Source organism: Haliotis asinina, chromosome 15 (genome assembly GCF_037392515.1).
Source record: "Haliotis asinina isolate JCU_RB_2024 chromosome 15, JCU_Hal_asi_v2, whole genome shotgun sequence".
Taxonomy (NCBI): Eukaryota; Metazoa; Mollusca; class Gastropoda; order Lepetellida; family Haliotidae; genus Haliotis; species Haliotis asinina.
The window spans coordinates 626,521-645,902 of NC_090294.1; the positions used below are offsets into that span (position 1 = coordinate 626,521).

Below are 19,382 nucleotides of genomic sequence, written 5' to 3' on the forward strand. Positions count from 1 at the left end.
CAATCAAGAGAAGCATTTATCACTCATGTACCTGCTGTGTTTCATAAACGATTATTTACGGAGAAACGGTTCTCTTGAAGTACACCCCAGACACAGTTTATATAAATACATTTGAATGTCATTAAGTACATCTTTCAGTTATTTCACAAAGTCAAGTCATCACATCAGAAAATGATCTGTGATTCCTGAGCATGTTTGTCACAAGATAACAATTCTGGGAAAAAAATTCCAAATTAATCCCAAGCCAAATCTATTATCTAATTTTGCTATTTTGTAAAACTGATAAGGCCTAAGCAATTTTAGCTCTTCTTTTACAAACGTTTGTCCTCAGAAAACGTAAAGTGATGAGGGCAATTTGGTTTTTTTGGAAAGATACCAGTCACAGAGATATTTCAACACTAGAAGTATTTGACTTTTGGCAATTCATGAAATGTATATGGGGAAAAGGACAATCATAAAAACATTTTCTTGTAACTTTACATTTTTGGCCTGTAAAAACATGAGGATTACATTTTTTAGCGATGAAAATTAACTTTTATTTTTTAAATATTTTTTTAAACAATACAACCGTTAGTACCATAACACAGAAATAAAATTGGTTTGGCCATAAGAGGAGATGGTGTCTAACAGAATCAACTTTCACATGAACAAACTGCAAGAAGAAAGAACAGATTAATCAATTTAATTTTATCAATTGCTTCGCAGTGATTGGATGATTGGTGCAGAGACCATATACCAGTATATGGTCCCTGGTTTGGTGTTTGTCATTTACTTGTGTGGTAGTAGGCATTTGTAAGTTGTTTGGTTGGCTTCATTCCATTCTCGCTCATTATAAGAAAACTAGCATTGAGTGGGTGAGTGAGTGAACTAGGAGCCTACTGTGACAAATATTACATAGAGATGCTAATTCTAAACCTTTGATATGCATGCAGAGAGCAGGTTTTTCATCTCTTGAGTGGGAAGCACCTTTTAAAGTGTGGGGGTAAGTGCCAATAAACATAAAAATATTTCAAAATTTATAATACATTTATGTTAAAAGAATATATAAACGTCACATAAACATGTTTCTGCATTATTGCTGGCCATTCAGCTGGATATTGTTCAACATTGGGAGCAACAGGACAGATGCAATGGATTGGTCTGACGTGCAGCATACACATACCTCAAGCTGGACATATATTTAGATGATTTCTTCCTACAGGTCATGATCTGTTTAAACAAATCTCTCAACGTGGATAAATTCAGATGTGTTTATGAATATAAATTTTATTGTTATAGTCTTGCCAGGAGCATGCTGCTCCTGATAAAGATTCCTGTGAGAGAGCCAGGAAATGTCAATCTGATTTACTGTATAGAAACCCTCAGTAGGAACTTCAGTAGGAACCCTGTCATTTAGCTGGTCACTGTATTAACATTGTACAATATCTAACCTGGTTTGTTGAGGACATATGTTTGGCCAAGATACAATGTTTAGATGTTCCCAGACCACTCTCCAAGCCCTTTTTCTCGACCCCCCTCTCCCAGTCCACCCTTCAGGTCTACTGTCCCGGCCCACTCTCCTTGCTCCTCTCCTGGTCCACTCTCCCTCTCTCCCGGCCCACTCTCCTGGCTCTCTCTCCTGGCCCTCTGGCCCAAATGACTGTCCTAAACGACTCTCTTTGATATCTTTCCTAGATACCTTTCCCATATGACTCTTCCAGCCCACTTGAAATCAATGGACAAGGTATGGTGCTCACAAACCAAGGTTCATAACTGGACTGAATCTGGAATTTTAATCCACAATCTGCAGGTTGTGGCATGGCTAAGGGACACAACTCTGTCTAGCAGTCTTTGGAGTCTTGGGCATCTGGACCACCTGTTCACTTGGCAAAAAAGCAATATTTTTAGTCTCCCTTTTCCAAGACCGAGGCTTGAAGGAAGGTAAGACCAAAGCCTGGTTGGTGAAGAAAGGAGGTGACATGGTGCATTTATGGTGGGTCTGGTATATATGGGCAGTAAGAAAGGACCACAACAAAGAAATCTAACAACATGACAGGTCCCTGTTCTCTTTACCATCAATATCTACCAGCAGACTTCATCAATTGCATCATGTGTTGGTTGTTACATAGGCTTGTGTTTGTTTACACGATGATATTCACTTAAGCACTTCCACGTGGACTGAGGGGATGGCTTGTTCCTCTAATTGTGACAACCCCTCCATATCAACTGCAATCCAATAGGTTTTCTGAGACACCATGCCTGTACTCAAATCCTAAAGAATTTAACACTCTTCACCGAAAAAAAAAAATAAAAAAATCAGAGATAAGATGTAAAACATGAAGTGGAGTGTTAAAGCCTCTAATCTTATGAGTTCCTCAGTAGGACAAACACATTTAGAGTGGAAGACCTGTGTAGCGAATACTGTGGAGGTGAAGATCACCATGCCAGGTTCTCTGTAGGGCTCTGAGACTGGTGGAACATGTTTCTCACTCCTAACTGCAGAGGTAACATGACCTTGTCAAACATAAAGACCGTTCCTATGTATTTAATGATCTTTCAGCATGTAATAAGTGATAAACAAAAGCCTCCCTCTAGAACCAATGTGAAACGAATGTTCATTATCTCTGAAAAACACATTTATGACACAGATTTTTTGGGAGGAGTGAAACATAAACCATAGTCAGCTTCATAGGGAACCTATTATCATCATTTTTTTATGTGGCATTCACTATGAAGAGCTTTCAACATATAAAGTTTGAGCACAAAAACTGCTCCACTTCATGCATTCTGAAATTATTCTAAAACAAAGAGCAATCATGGCCTTTTGGTCTGGTTGGACCGAGTGGTGTAGACAGTTCAGATGTATTCAGCTGAAAAAAAACCCATGTCTTTTTTCATGAAGGTCGATTTATTTATCTGATGCTAATCACAATCTTAGAGCAAAAAACAATTACTGTTAAAACCCAAATAAACATCCAAACAAATGGATGGTCTTGTAAAGCTCTCGAACTCAGAGCTTGTATAAAACACTGATACTAGAATTATAAATGTGAAACATGACATCATATTTCTCCAGCAACATCCATCAATTAACAACACAATTTCTCAAAAATAGCAGATCGTCTCATGTTTGTTGTCCCTCTAAAAAGGATTTTGTTTCATGTCAACTGCCTACAGAGACTATATTAATTGTCAAAATGTACAAAGACTAGTTCATAGAAACCTATGGAGACTAGTTTGTCAAAACCAATAGAAAACCTGCTAAACTCCTGCAATTAAATGTTGGAATTCTTAGAAAACCACGGCACACTTTTTCCTTATGTTTTTGTCATCCCCTGTGATATTCCAAGATATCAGAGTATCACGTAGCATACAAAATTAATGTAGCAGCATCTCTGTGGTCTCGAGTGGGTTTCGAGTTGATCAAATAGTGCTGAAGTCAAGAAAACTAGTGTTTTTCCTTGTAATGATGTACCCAGAGGTCAAACACTTCACCAGCCTAGGACACATATTCTTGTACACCTGAGACATGAACACACACATTAAACGTTCTAACTGATTGCTAGGTGTAGATAACAGTATTTCCAGGTGTAGACACAGGTGCAAGATCAGCAGGAACTCTCTTGGAAAGGAGGTGAAAAAACTGGTAACATTCTTAACTACTGGAGGCATAAAAATTCATAGTTTCTAGTTTTGAAGGTAGACATACAATATGAATAATGGTGATCTGCCATTGTTGGTTTATGAGCAAACAGCTGTGAAAGTAAACATGATGGTAAGAAAATGTCTGTCCTGAATGGGCCACGCAAGGGACACTGAGGAATCTCATAGTAGTTCACTTTTAAAGTTGTGGTGAATCTTTTGAGAACTTTGCACCTCTGGGGTAGGGCAGCGGTTGTAGGTTTGCAACGTGTGCATGTGAGTGTGCATGTGTGTGTGCATGTGAGTGTGCATGTGTGCATGCATGTGTGTGTGCATGTGTGAGTGTGCATGTGTGTGTGCATGTGAGTGTGCATGTGTGTGTGCATGTGAGTGTGCATGTGAGTGTGAGAGTGCATGTGTGTATGCTTGTGTGTGAATGCTCCTGTGTGAGTGCATGAGTGTAAGCATGTGTGTGTATGTGCTAGTGTGTGCATGTGTGTGTGTTAGTGAGTGTGTGTTTGTATGGCAACTCAGAATTCACTGTATCCTACTGTCCAACTGTGAGAGCATAATCACGCACAATTTCAGTGATGACTTATTATCACTGTTTGAAGTTGAAATATGTTTCTACAAATCTTCAGAACATCATAGACCGAGGGTTTACATGTCAGTGATGATTTGAAACATTACAGGAAATTTTGACAATGAAATTTCCTTCAGTTGTTCTCATATTTTAGTCACTAACAAACTTATGAAATGGAAACAGTTTGATTTCCAAGATTAACTATCGACAAACTCTTTGACCACATTACCCTCACCATACTTGTATGATGGAATGTAAGACAACAACAATCGTGAAAAGAAAGACATACATGAGAGCATGTCCTACAAACAGAACACAAAGCATTAATAAGAACATTCAACAAGAGCCAAACCACAGGTGTCTTGATCATCTGTGCGACACAAAAAATGATGTGCGAGGACACAGGGTATAGTGCGGGCTGGTGCCCCACCCGCAGCGTCTTCCATGTCTCCATACACCATGTCACGCTTGTTATCTCATTGTGTAAGGAAGTGTCGGCTGTGCGTGAGAGTACAGCAGGGGCCATGTTTACCTGTGCACGACATCAAACAGTGGATGCTAGTTTATGGGAAAGTAGTATAGTGAACTTCATTTATGGTAGCTTTTGCTGTCATGTTTGGTACAATGTTTTTGTTTATTTCATTTTTTCAAACACAAAAAATGTGAAGAACTAGGTGACATACTGGAAGGCTATATTATCGGTGTGTTATAGTTACATTCATTTTTCTCATAACTTGCACAAATAATTCATGCAATGACAAAAACACATCATCACAATAAAGTCCCATTATTTGACACCTAGAAATTTCTGATTGAAAAGAAAATACTTGACTGTGAACATCCCAGCACGTAAATATCCATCTTCCTCCTGAAACTTGCAGGAGGTGGGGGCGACAGTGTCTGTCTGCTCCTCTTCTTGGGGGGGCAAACACTCCAAGAAGACCTCATCAAAATGTTTATTGAATAATACATTGTCCCTTAAATCATCCTTTCCTGTGTAAGGAGAAGAAATTCTCCACTGTGAATCCTAACAGCATTACCAAATATCATTGCCCTTCCCTAAACAAACATTGTCAAATATTGATAACGACAGTCCTATCACTGTGTTAACACTTGGCCACAATCTCAATACAACTGTAGAAAAAGGTATGGTGGATTTATCAAGTAGTCTTTCCTGGTGTTATTATTTGCTTCACACATATGGAAGATTGTGTCAACACTCGTCACAGTAGTAAGTGACATTTCTTTGCCTACCACTTGAGAATTTACTGCTGTGTTAGGCCAGGACAATTGACAAGGGACATGCAGTAGCTCTCTATCACATCTCATGACTGCCCATAAAGCCTACTTGCAGCTAGTGAAAAACGTTTGTGGAGAGCAAAATTCATTTCAATTGCTACCATATCATTTTGCAGGTAAAAAATATGATTTATTTGAATCTTTTAACATGAAAAGAGGTGGTAAAAGGACTTAATGCTATGATTTGGTTCTGTTCCAGTGACCTGCTAAACATATGGGGTGATCCAGAGCAATCTAGGCACTTTAGTGTATCCTAGGGCTATATTGCATGGGTGCTATAACACAAGTGAAGGAGGCCACAGTCTGATTGGTCAGGCTAAATACAAAAAGTGAAATGTTTCTCGGGCATAGGCACATCACATTTTTGTGTCCATGTAACAATTTTTTATTACCATTGGCCGTGTCCTGATCATCCATTTCTCCCCCCCAAAAATGAATGTCTGTAAGAACGAGTGTGACTGAATCTACAACTCATTAACATGTGCTAAACATGAAAAACTGTATTTCTGAGAGAAAAAAATAAAAATGTGTTACTTCCTCATCAAATTTTTTTCCGTCAAAATAAAAAAAGTTGTACTGGCCCCATCACTTTTGGAAAATAATGTGCCTGAGAAACATTTAGTTTTTCTATGCAGCCTTACACAGTTAAATGGCACAAGGAAGAGAGGAAGTGAGCACACTTGAACATATTTTTGTTAATAATGTACTTTTTTATAGCAACAAAATGTAAGACCTGGTTATCCATAAAACGTTCCATGCATCCATAAAACATGGTGTCATCTGACATAAATAATTCAAAATATTATCAGTTTGACCATAGTGCCACAGGAATCTTCAGCAAGTTATCTTCCTGCATGCAGTGATTGAATGATAAGTAAGGTGCCTGTCGGCAATGAGTTTACTAGGTTGAAGACACTGTCCAGTATTTCAGGCAGGTCCTAGGGGCCTGTCAGTTATTAGCTATTTCCAACAGAGACTGTCTTCATCTACACCATCTAAATACCACTGAATCAACATTTGTGTGAACCAGTAACATTTACATGGTCTTGCATCTATTATGAAAAGAAAATAACTACTGTTATGTAATATAATCAGTACCTTACTTGTCTGTTATTTCATGTTGTACTTGATTATTATGTAAAATAATATTTTATCTTACATCACACATACATGTCTCTTCTGATTAGCTGAGGGCTCTTCTATATTATTTTCAATATACCCTGCTTACAAGCAAGTAACATTTCCTGTATATCCAACTGGTATTACTGAATTCATTTGGTACTTAGTGGTGGCAGTCCTTCATCTTAAATAACACTGAATCATGCATGATTACCAATCTTTTGCAAATGCAAATTGATGGAAGGGATATACTCTAAATTTCTTTGTCATGTCGTCTGCAAAATCTAGCGCTGACTACACAAAGATTTGTAACCGTGCTTCAAACAATTCAAAATTAACATTGAGGTGTTTGGTAAGATAAATATGTTGTTCACTGGTCCCTCTGGAACCATGGGTTGATGTACCCTTCAGGTTCAGGGAACATAAACACACATCAAGGGTACATCCACCCATGTCCCCCTTGTGACCAGGGAACAACTTATTGTGTAATATCAGCAGATGAGGAACACTGATATTAACTTGTTCCTTTACTTGATGAAGTAACACCAAATATACAGAGACATGTAATCAGATCCAACATCCATGATATTCCTGGAACTGCCAATTTCTACTTGAATTCAAGTTGTGTTGGTATATATAATATAACTGCAGGCACATGACTACAACACCACCATGGTTTGGAGAGTCTCTTTCCCAAATCTACTGGCATCCTAATGTGTTCCTCAGTGTGGAGACTTTTCCATTGTTGGATACCAGCATTCCTGACAAGTTTTTACTAACTACATTCAACATCATAATCCGAAACTGAGATAGTTATGTAACAGATGTGACAGCATGAGACTATGAACAGTCATCACGTGACATATTAATGTACCTGATCCTGCTTGATGTATAACACTGTACAGAGAAGAATAACAAACAGTTGTGACATGAGTAGGATAATCAACTCCTACCGGTCAGGTTGGCTTGTCCTGGTGAGGCTGATCATGACAATGTTTTTAGAAACAGTGAAGTCATCTGGCAGTCTCGGACGGTCTGCGGCAAGTGAGTATTTTACTGACATAACTTTGACATAATTCTTACCTTCCAAACACTGGCAATTTATATCTGTAAAATGATTACAGGAAACAAAAAATGAAAAAGTACCAGGTCCTCTACTTTCTACCTGCCCGTTCAAAAATGAACTTGCTATGACCTAACAGCTAACATTAATTATGAAAGTGGTGTATAGATATTTCTCACATGAAAAGAAAGTGTTAGTATGAATCAGAAATCTCCCTTTTTTCACGGACATGAACAGCTGTTTCATTGGAGATTGGCCTCTCATATAATATCCCTCTACATACGAAAATATCTCACACTTTAAAACATGCAAGGAGTGCCCTATAAAAGGCTGTGTAATTCAATCAAGCATCAATGTGTGATATGAAAGGTGAATTCCAGGATATGCTCAAGACTAAGTCACATCATTTGCAATCCTGGACATCAAAATGAAACTACATAAAATGTTTTTGCATAATTTTGTCCTGGATTAAGATGAGTCATGTTATGGTTGCTTGAGGAGATACACCTTGATTCTGCCTAGCTGCTACAGCTTCTGCAGCTCTGATACTGTGAGCAAATCCAACTGCAGCAGTGATCGGCATCTGTGAGACAAACACAGGACTCGGAGGGGACACAAGTAACTTGACGGAGCCCAGGGAGATTTGTGATTACATATAGTCTTTATTCGGACTCAGAAGGGACTCAAATCACTTGATGGAGACTGGGGAGGTTTGTGATTACATATAGTCTATATTCGGACTCAGAGGGGACACAAGTCACTTGATGGAGACCGGGGAGGTTTGTGATTACATATAGTCTTTATTCGGACTCAGAGGGGACTCAAATCACTTGATGGAGACCAGGGAGGTTTGTGATTACATATAGTCTTTATTCTGGGAGGTTTGTGATTACATATAGTCTTTATTCGGACTCAGAGGGGACTCAAATCACTTGATGGAGACCAGGGAGGTTTGTGATTACATATAGTCTTTATTCGGACTCAGAGGGGACTCAAATCACTTGATGGAGACCGGGGAGGTTTGTGATTACATATAGTCTTTATTCGGACTCAGAAGGGACTCAAATCACTTGATGGAGACCGGGGAGGTTTGTGATTACATATAGTCTTTATTCGGACTCAGAAGGGACTCAAATCACTTGATGGAGACCAGGGAGGTTTGTGATTACATATAGTCTTTATTCGGGGAGGTTTGTGATTACATATAGTCTTTATTCGGACTCAGAGGGGACTCAAATCACTTGATGGAGACCGGGGAGGTTTGTGATTACATTTAGTCTTTAATACAAGCTCATGACAAATGTGGGAAAATGGTTGTTTCTCTGGTAACATTCAATATCATGTATTTTTCTTCATAAACTCATGCCTGACGGTAAGGGTTACAGGTGATGACTTTGTCAGGTTGATCAGTACAGTCCACACAAACCTGATGAGTGAGTGAGTGAGTGAGTGAGTGAGTGAGTGAGTGAGTGAGTGAGTGAGTGAGTGAGTGAGTGAGTGAGTGAGTGAGTGAGTGAGTGAGTGAGTGAGTGAGTGTATTCTACAAAATTCAAGAAATATCATGGTTTGGCATAGCAGATTGAGCTTTACACATAATATTGAACTTGGGCATCAGGATGACGAGCAAACAGTGCAACCTCTACTCAATAGTGCCCCCAAGCATGACCCACCAATGGATTACACACCTTTCAGCGAACATGTGTGAAAATGGTCAAGAGCTAGAAAGAACATCAAACATGGAACAAATCAAACTCAGGCCTTGAGCAGGACAAGCAAATGTTGAAGCCATTTGCTGCTTCTTTTGTCCTTGGATACACTGTTATCAACTCAAAGCAACACGTCATTCTGATTGTACTTAAACGAAGAATATTCAGCCATGATGATCAACCTCCTTCCAGAATCCAGGAACATTGACAACGTAGATTCTAGCTAATGAAGTTGATGTCTTACCTCAGCTCAGTTAGATGTTGATAGTCCACAAGTCACTGTACAATATCCAAGAAACAAAGGAACAGCCAATCTGGAGTTCTGAAACACAGAAAATAATGCTTTAGATAGTTGTGGGGAAACTAGTAGGAAGGCAGAGCACCAAGAACACAGTGACAGTGATGTGTGATTGTCAAGGATTATGGTGAAATAAGAGAAGAAAATTGACTTGACACTGATGTATTTATGACAGTATTTGTACTGTGTCACAGTTTCACCTCTTTTCATGGGAAATGATTGGGAACACAAAAGTGTGGCTTTACAGAATGTATGTGAATCACTAGTAATAGAATTCACAGATGATGTTGAATGAAAATGAATGAATTAATGTACATTAGACAATGAATGTGAACATGGAAGAGCTGGGGAATAAAAAGCTGTCCTAGGTAATTTTATGAAGGAGAAAGTTGAATGCTATGCATGAACTATGTTACTACCAAGTATGTGAATGACTGCTTTCATGTTTAATATAACAGTCAGCTTGTGGTTACCGCTTGGTTTAAACCATGCCGCATGGGTGCCGGCAGATCTAGCTTTGTAATTAGAATGACCCTGGGATTAGATGCTACAGCAGATGCTGGCATGGTTAAGGGACATAACTCCATATATAGTCTTATCTCAAACTAACTACAGAAACACAACATTAGATATGTAGTGTCTCCCTTCTGTGGGAACCAAGACAAAATACTTTTTGACAAGACAACATTAAACCAAGTATGTGGCCTTGTCTCTCAGTTGTTGAAATTCCATACAAGCAAACAAATATGTTGTTTTCCTGAACTTACCTGCATGTTTATTTTGGCCCTGATTCAGCACAATCTAGGCAAAACTGGCAGTACAAGCAACAAAATATCTCTTAATATTCTGAATATATTCAATTCAAAGTACAAACTGAAAACTTTCAACAAAAGGGAGGATGCATAAACTAAATGCATGATGAAACTGACACGGACCAGACACAGAGAGCAGATGCCTAAATTCCTCATGTTGTAATGAAACATACCAGTACCTCTCCATTAACTTTTCATCTAAATGTCTCTGCATGTAATTTGCCACAATATTTAAAAGACATGGATCTATTAAGGGTCACGATCCGTTTTCCAAACCCATGAAAATCTGTCCAGCAATCATCCCCTCAAAAAGCTTTTATTGCAATTACAATAAAACATTCATGGCTGAGACAGAAAATAAACGTAAACATTAACATGGAACTGGGAATAAATAACTGTTCCCAGTTTTTGTCTTGTAAACGATGACATTTGTGTTCCTTTGCTTATCACAGCTCTTCAACAAGGAGTCTGGGGCCGTCTGCCGTGTCCAACATAAAGTGTATGTAAAACCTGTAAATACGCCTCGCTAAATGATCCCCTCCTCCGTTTCATCATGGAGCTTGTGTATAATGCTATAAACCCACAAATTCCATAGATAAGGGAATAAAGGCTTTGCCATAGTCTGTCTCCTTGCATGAGACAGAAAATTGCAATAAATAGTTTCTGCGAGATTTGGCTGATTACAATAATTTAAGAGTGGAAACAGTTTGGAAAAAACAAAGAATATTTATAACAGGGAGATAATCAGTGGCCAAACGTGGCATTTAAATATCTAATCTGACAAAACATGGAAGTTTGATGACGAATAAGACAAAAATGTTTGTTAAAGTCTTCCCGCACTTACTGGTAACTCCACCCTGTCATAAATTATTTCCAAGAAACAAAAAGTGTTCTGTTGTTTCTAAACTGAAACTGAATGTTTTTAGGATAATTAGTTAGGTCCGAGTGGGACAGGCTGGTATTGTAGGTGAAGTAAGACGCCATGATGAAGGTGCCTGCAGTGACTTTACCATGCGGTTGTCATCAACTGTATCAAAGGAGTCTCTTGATGATTACATTTGGACAACCAGTGCTGGAGTGTGTGAGCCTGATGATTCCATTCAGTCAGCTTTTCCAACAGTGAAATCACCAAGCCCGGATAACATCCATTTACTCACCTCCCAAAACAAGAAGTACTGTGCTCGGGGTGGTCTAAACCACATCATAACAGAACTTTCACCATCACAGTAAGTGGGTGAGGTTACTAAGGCTGGGGATCTAAATATGTTGACTGCTGTATTTATAAACCTTCACACTCACCCAGTTCATTCAGTTTCAGGAGTGAGTGCACAAGGAACATCAAGGATAATCGCCATTTAAGCCTGGAAATCATCAATACTCATTAGACATGGGACCATACGAGCTGAAGGTGGCAATTTTCAACAATCGATGCCAAGGTATTTTGAAATCACGTGATAATTCCTGTCTGGGACATGACACGAGTTGGGTAAGAAGTGACTGATTGCAGATCAGCATCAGAACGTGGTGGTTGTGTGAACATGGCCACAGATCCTAATGACCTATCAGGACCAGCAGCAAGGTGGTCCAAACTATCTCCTCTATCTGAATGGCCAGTTGTCAGACTGCAGCCTCTTTCTGGTTTCAGGTCTGTCAAGCCCTTGGGCATCGTTTGTCAACATGAAAGTTTGGTAAAATATTCTGGTTGCAAGCAGAGAGCAGCCTCAGGTTGTCCTACTGATTGTGTGGTATGAGTAAACACAGGTTTAGCAGGGAACATGAGCGGGTGTACAACACTGGCCGTAATGACAGGTTTCTGAATCTTGAACCAAAGACATAGATTATCTTAGAGTTAATACCATTTTAAAAAGAACTTATTATGACATTTTAGGAACATTAAGACTGAACCACCAAGTCAGGATTTCACACAAACAATCACTGTTAAAGCGAAACATGGATTCAGACAGACAGCACATCCTTGGCAGCGAAGGGACACCAAACTCAAACATTGTGACCACTGGATCCCTAGGTGTCCCTTATTCGGCACAGAGAATGAAATCTAGTTAACATGTCGATCCCACAGTGAAACCCAACATACTACTTTCAGTTTGCATATTATTAATAGGATGAAAGGTGTTACATACACAGAACAACAGTCTATATCCATCAATCTCTAACAATCTGCAACAAAATCTAATTAGCTCCAAAACATCTGTGAAGGCATCCTAGACCCAGAACGTATTGCAACAAAATCCAATGACATAAAATAATCTCCAACAAAGTTCTGACACCAGGATACAACTTCATTTATACATAAAACCATTTGTCTTGAGGAAGCTCTTTAACCCACTACACACCATACCAAGACCACATCATCACTTGCTGTCTTGAGGAAGCTCTTTGACCCACTACCCACCATACTAAGACCACATCATCACTTCCCTGTCTTGAGGAAGCTCTTTAATCATCACTTCCCTGTCTTGAGGAAGCTCTTTGACCCACTACCCACCATACTAAGACCACATCATCACTTCCCTGTCTTGAGGAAGCTCTTTAATCATCACTTCCCTGTCTTGAGGAAGCTCTTTGACCCACAACCCACCATACCAAGACCACATCATCACTTCCCTGTCTTGAGGAAGCTCTTTGACCCACTAAGTAACCACCATACTAAGACCACATCATCACTTCCCCTGCTTCTGTGCCGTCACAATGCACAGCCATGTTAACATTTGTTGCTACATAATCACGTTAATCTGATCCTGTAGTTGCAGAGCAAGCTCTTTACTTTCACACTTTGGTTTCCGGTGCCAGCTGTGATTGGTGTTGGAGAGAAGGTAAATCAGATATGACACTGACACAATGTTGGCTGTGTTGCACCGATTGTCTCACACACAGCTAGACACAACCACCATGATAGCTAGGCCCTCCCCACCTCTTGGCACAAGTCATCTGTCTGTTATTTAGCCTAGACACTGTATACATGAGGCTACATCATTATGATGAGCTTGACTATTCCAAAACCAACCTGAGTCATCTGTGGTGTCTCTGCCCCACCATCCCCCACTTGAACAAAGTTCTGCTTGTAGACTAGCGCTTAGTCTCTAAATATAGATCATTTTGATTATAACAAATTTAATAATAATTGATAACCTGGGGAAATCTAGACAAGCATCATTTAGGTTTTTGGCAATGCAGGGAGGACAAGGCTGCAGGGAAAATTATGTGGTCCAGGAACTTGAGACCGACAGTTCCACTGGCTGAATAAGTGAAGGAGTTAATATGAAACGGTCATGATGACTATATATCTGCCAGATTATAACTTACACAAATTATGCATAATTATCTTATATGCTTGTTGCCAAAGGACAAAACCGTAACTTGTAGTATATGAACAGTTACCTCTGACAACTCAATGGAGAGTACTGAAGTGATTTGATACAGGTAACATGATACAGAAATCAAGGTACAGTTCACTAACAACCACACTTCAGCCACCCTACTAGAATATAGTTCAACATCTGCAAAACTTTAACTGAAGAAACATCTTGAAGATTAATTTGGACAGCTTGATCTGATATTTGATATTACTCCTCTTGATATTATTGGATAAACAAGACTTTATTGAGTATTTTAATAATATTAACTTCTGACATATCTTTAATAATGACTCTTTAATCATACTCTCAGCAACCCTTCCAAATATGGAAACATATTTTACTCTCCCATCACATGCACGCACGCACACAGACATGCATGTACACACACACACACGCACGCACATGCACTGTTATCTGAATCTACAAAGCAATTCCTTTCTCAGGGGCTCAAAATGTAGTTAAGGCCACTTACCACAGGGCAAGTGACTCTGACTAATATTCTGCTTGCCCTGATTTTTATGACATAACTGAGATGATGTAATTATGAAAGAATAAATCAACATGGTATTTTATATTAACATTTCTTGATCTATTTATTGAGAAGAGAATAAACAGCAAAGAAAGATAACTCTACTTTACTGTCACTGTAAAATTTAACAGATACATTTTGAGCAGATATGAAATGAAATCCAAGTCTTTTGGCGGCTTGAAACCATGAGCAGAAATTATCTAGTAGTCAAGTAAGATACCATTATTTGATTGCCCAAAATGAAAACTGACTTGTCCTGGGCGATGGGCAATGGGATTTAAAACCTTGGCTTCTGATAACTTAGTTTCAACAAGTTCAACAGTAGAAAACATTATGACATATGACACACAATGTCAAAGGTTACTAAACAGAGGTCAACAAGGCCAACAGATAACCATATTTTCCATTTTGTTTAAGTGACAATGTCTATTTGCTGAAGCTAATTACATTGCAGTTTTGTTAACGGGCCCAACGGAGCCAATGATTACCTCCCTTGGAGAATCTGACAGATTTGTTAATTTGGAAGCTGTTTCCAAACTTTGCTAGTATCTATTGAGCTAATTTACACCAGGGCACAGACAGGAGCAAGCCAATATCTGACCAAACTTAATTATCCATCTATCATGATGAGCATAGACCCAGTTTACACTAATCCCCTTATCAACACAAGTGCAGCTCTGCTCTTAAAGGGGTGCTCCCAGACCAGCAGAACAAACGGCAATGTCTTGAATGGGTTCGTGGTTCACAGTCCCATTGTAATTTATCAGGTACTTGTGACAATACTAATCTCTTTACGATCACCAATACCTCGTCAATATCAGTTGTGTAGTCCATCTTGACGAAGTCATCTCTGTAGCCTCATTCAGATTTCACACTGTCATCCAATCAGACGTTTGCAATCTGTCTCTTGAGAAATCAAGCCATTTGTAATCCCCATATGTTCCTTGCAGTAAATTTCCCCCAAGTTGACAAACAATTGATGACACTTACTTGGCATTGTAAAATAATTTTATCTTATCAAGGAAGGTATTTCAATCACCGACACAAAGACTTTACCTTGCATTTTCTCACTCCCATCAGATATTTTCATCAGCAATATTGTTACTTACTTGAAAAAGTTGCACAAATCTACTCCATCTATTCCAAACTGTCAGAGAGAAGGAGTGTGTCGGGGTTAAAGAGAAAAGAGGAAGTGAGTAAACAAGAACTTGAATATCTGTGTGCGTGTGAAAGAACAGGATTAAGTGTGTGCATGAAATTACTTCTTTTCTTGACCCTGTTTATAATGACTTATTAGGATCAGATATATACTTTATGCTAATGGATTTGACAAGTCTTCAAGGTAATCAAACCTTCTAGGGGTTATTTTGACAAGTCTTCAAGGTAATCAAACCTTCTAGGTGTTATTTTGACATGTCTTCAAGGTAATCAAACCTTCTAGGGGTTATTTTGACAAGTCTTCAAGGTAATCAAACCTTCTAGGGGTTATTTTGACAAGTCTTCAAGGTAATCAAATCTTCCAACAACAGACTTAATCAGCTTATTTTCTTTTTTTTTTCATAAGACCTATTCTGGCACAACATCATTGACAAGCTCACTGAATGTGGTGCCCAAATCATGTCTGCAGACCCTTGTTTTTGGTGGAGAAATGGTTTTTTTACAGACAAGTCCAGGTTTAACATTTCCCATAGTGATGGACGTCAGTGTGCCTATAGACGCATGGGAGAATGTTATGCACAGGCCTGTGTCTTGGAGAAGAATCACTTTGGTGGTGGTTCAGTGATGAGTTCAGGGATCAGATTCTTTCACCTGTGGCTATTTCTTTTCTGCAATGTCATGGCCCTTGGTTAACTTTCCAACAGGACAATGCCCACCCTGATATGGCAAGGGTTGCTATGGATTTCTTGCAACACCACCATGCTAACTTACTGTCTTGGCCTGTAAATTCACCAGATCTCTTCTTCATAGAGCATGTTTGGAACAAGATGGATCCACGTCAGATAACGTCTTAGGCTTTGCAATGGAACTTGAGAGAATCTGTTGTGACATCCCACAAGCCTTCCTTGCCCATTTGATAGGCTCAATGCATTGTCGATGCACTGCTGTTCTCAATGCTGAAGGTGGGCATACAGTTTTTGAGCTTGTCATGTGATCGTTTGACCCCTGTCCCGCTTGTGGACGTGTGATGTCATTGTGATTACTTTTAAATTAAAAACTTTAAACTTGAAAACTTTAAATTGAAAACTTTAAACTTATTACAAATTTTACAAACAGGAAAGTTTATATATAAAATCTGGAAAAAATGTTTTCTGTCAAGAAAGATTTGGTTAATAATTCTATAATGAAGTCACCATAATTGAACATTATCAGTTGATTGAAATGGAATTTCCTTAATATTTCTCCATTACATATGTGTATGTTGAGAATGAGGACTATGATTCATGGATATACAACTTCTTTTATTAGTGAGTGCGACGTTTTGACATAGAAGAATAAAAGAAGTTGTAGATCCATAAATCATAGTCCTCATTCCTCATCTACTCAACTTCTAGAATGCCCATCAAAGATGTCATATGTGTATGTTGTTTCACAATATCTTTCTCACATAGATAACCTTGCTCTTGACTCTGTTCATAAATATGTACTACTTTCATCAAACAAATTCAGATTATCGAAAACTCGAATGTAAGCAATTGCTGTGAACCACTGAAAGTAATTATGTAGATATTTTCTGTTATTATCCATTTCTTGCCTTTGTCGAAATGATTGCTGCTGTACTTTGTTTGAAGTTATTATTTATTGTATTATATTTAATGGAGTGGCACTTTGTTAGCTGTTCGGAGCCAATCCATACTGATGTGATTTTTTACTTCATGAATAAAATATGCATACAAATTAACAGCGTGAAGATGAAACAGCTAAGTACAAACTAGTCCCTATGAGTAGTCTGTGAGGGCAAGTGACAGTGAGACAGAATCAGTTGGCTGGTGAGTGAAAGGAGGAACTCGTTCACATTAGCCAGTTCAAAAGTGAGTGAACAAGTTAGTCAGTGAGTAGAAAGTTTTTTGGAATATTTCAGTGTTTCATGTTTCAGAATTCATCCACCTTCCTACACAAGTTCAACAAATGTCCAAGTCAGGAGGATATTCGTATAATGAACACAATACAAGGGTAATTGTCAATAGCTTAAGATGGTATCACCAGCACCATTCACTGAATAAAGTAGAAATGTTTTGACATCAGACAACAGCAGTATTTGATTGTTCTTATCAAAACAACCCTCAGCTTGATCCGATATCATTCTCTCATCAAGTGCACAATTTAAAGCCTTTCAAAATTCCTTACCAGAAGATAACTGAACATTCTTGATAGGCCTGTACAAAAAAAACATTCTTTTTTATGGAAACCTAAACACGATCATAAAAGACTGCCATGTTTCTTTGGACCAGTCCTCATGCATTACAACAAGGAGCTGGGTTTCCCGACTCGCTAACTGCGTGGCTAACTTGCTAGCCCCTAACATCAGCATGAGTCTAAACATGATGACTGATCAGCCCAGTGAGTTCTAGTCTACCCATACATGTAGCTGTTCATCCCTCTGTCACTACAAAGAAGGCTGATGCTACCACGACTGGCTGTCGACGCACTTGCATGGACATTTCTAATCTATCCAGCAGGACTTAAGTTTTGTAATCCTACCTTCCTTTTGGGTTCCTCCAATTAGAATCTGTTTATTTAGTAGAAACCTAAAGACTTGTGAGACAGGTTCAAAGTCTACTTAAACCTGGTATTTATCAAATGATGGAGAGAAGTAAGTGATGTAGAATGTGGGCATTTACATCTTCTGAGACAAAATGAATCTTGTTGGGCAAAACAGCAGACTTTAGGCAAATGTGGGATTTGAACCAAAGAATAGCAGATCCTTCCAGCTAAGAGAAACAACTCTGTATAGCAGTTTGGGAAGCCGAAGACAATTTGAGACTTGACAATTCACATTGTTTATGGGGTTTTTTTGCAAAAAAACCCACATTTTCACAACACAGACATCAGACATTCGTAAGCTGTAAAAATAGATAATTACTTCAAGACTGTGAAAATATTCCCTTTTCTTCTGCTATCAGCATTATTAGTGTCAGAAATCATTAACTATCTGGAGTGGTTAAAAAATGGCCCCATATTACTGTAAACACTTGTAACAGTGTTGTGGGTTTGTGGAGATGTTATCCTGCAAGATCTATCAAGCAGTAAATTGGTGTATGCATATAGCAACATGGGGCCATGTTTAACATTACACCTGACTAGGAAGAACCACAAAGGAATGATAACGTCTGTGGGGAGAGGGAACTACACTGGTCAACACAAATACTAACTCATTGTCTCCACCTGTGCAGGCAGTCAGCGTATACTGTGACACAGAAACAAAGTCAGGGCCAGATAATCCAGTGATCAACAGCATGAGCAACAATCAATGCATTTTGGAACCGATGACATGAAGCAACCAAGTCAGAGAGCCTGACCTGATGACAAGCATGGCTTACAGAAGAACATTTGTAATCCGATCTTCATGGGTCATTACCTATAAGTAAATCTTAACTAGTTAACCTTGGACATGCAGATCAACCTGTTTTCTGACAACAGAGAATGAATTAATAAGGAATCCATAAGTCTAGTATAAGTAGGTAAGTCTAGACTGTCTTAATTAAAGCACTATTCTTGCCTCCATCTGTATCTTATTTCTATTTATTCTGCAGATATATATTGTTTTTGCATTTCAGGGACTCCGTGTAAGTCAGTTCTTTCCAGTCAGGGATGGGTTTCAAATAATATTAGCAATAATGTTCTCATACTTCAGGGTTTCGAACAAACACATTCTCTATCAAACACATTTCCTACTGTGGCAATTTTCTGTGCAGTCATACAAATTAATTGTTTAAGAAGTTATGAACAATACAGTTACAAATCAAAACTGACAATT

General features: G+C 38.6%; 1 protein-coding gene across 1 annotated transcript in view; it reads right to left on the minus strand.

Moving 5' to 3' along the window:
* The window catches only part of LOC137265929 (uncharacterized), a 99,415-nt gene that overhangs the window by 68,066 nt on the left and 11,967 nt on the right, over window positions 1-19,382 (minus strand). Inside the window, exon 2 of the mRNA XM_067801407.1 lies at window positions 9,636-9,713. The gene's annotated coding sequence lies outside the window, so the exon portion shown is untranslated. The remainder of the gene's footprint in view (window positions 1-9,635; window positions 9,714-19,382) is intronic.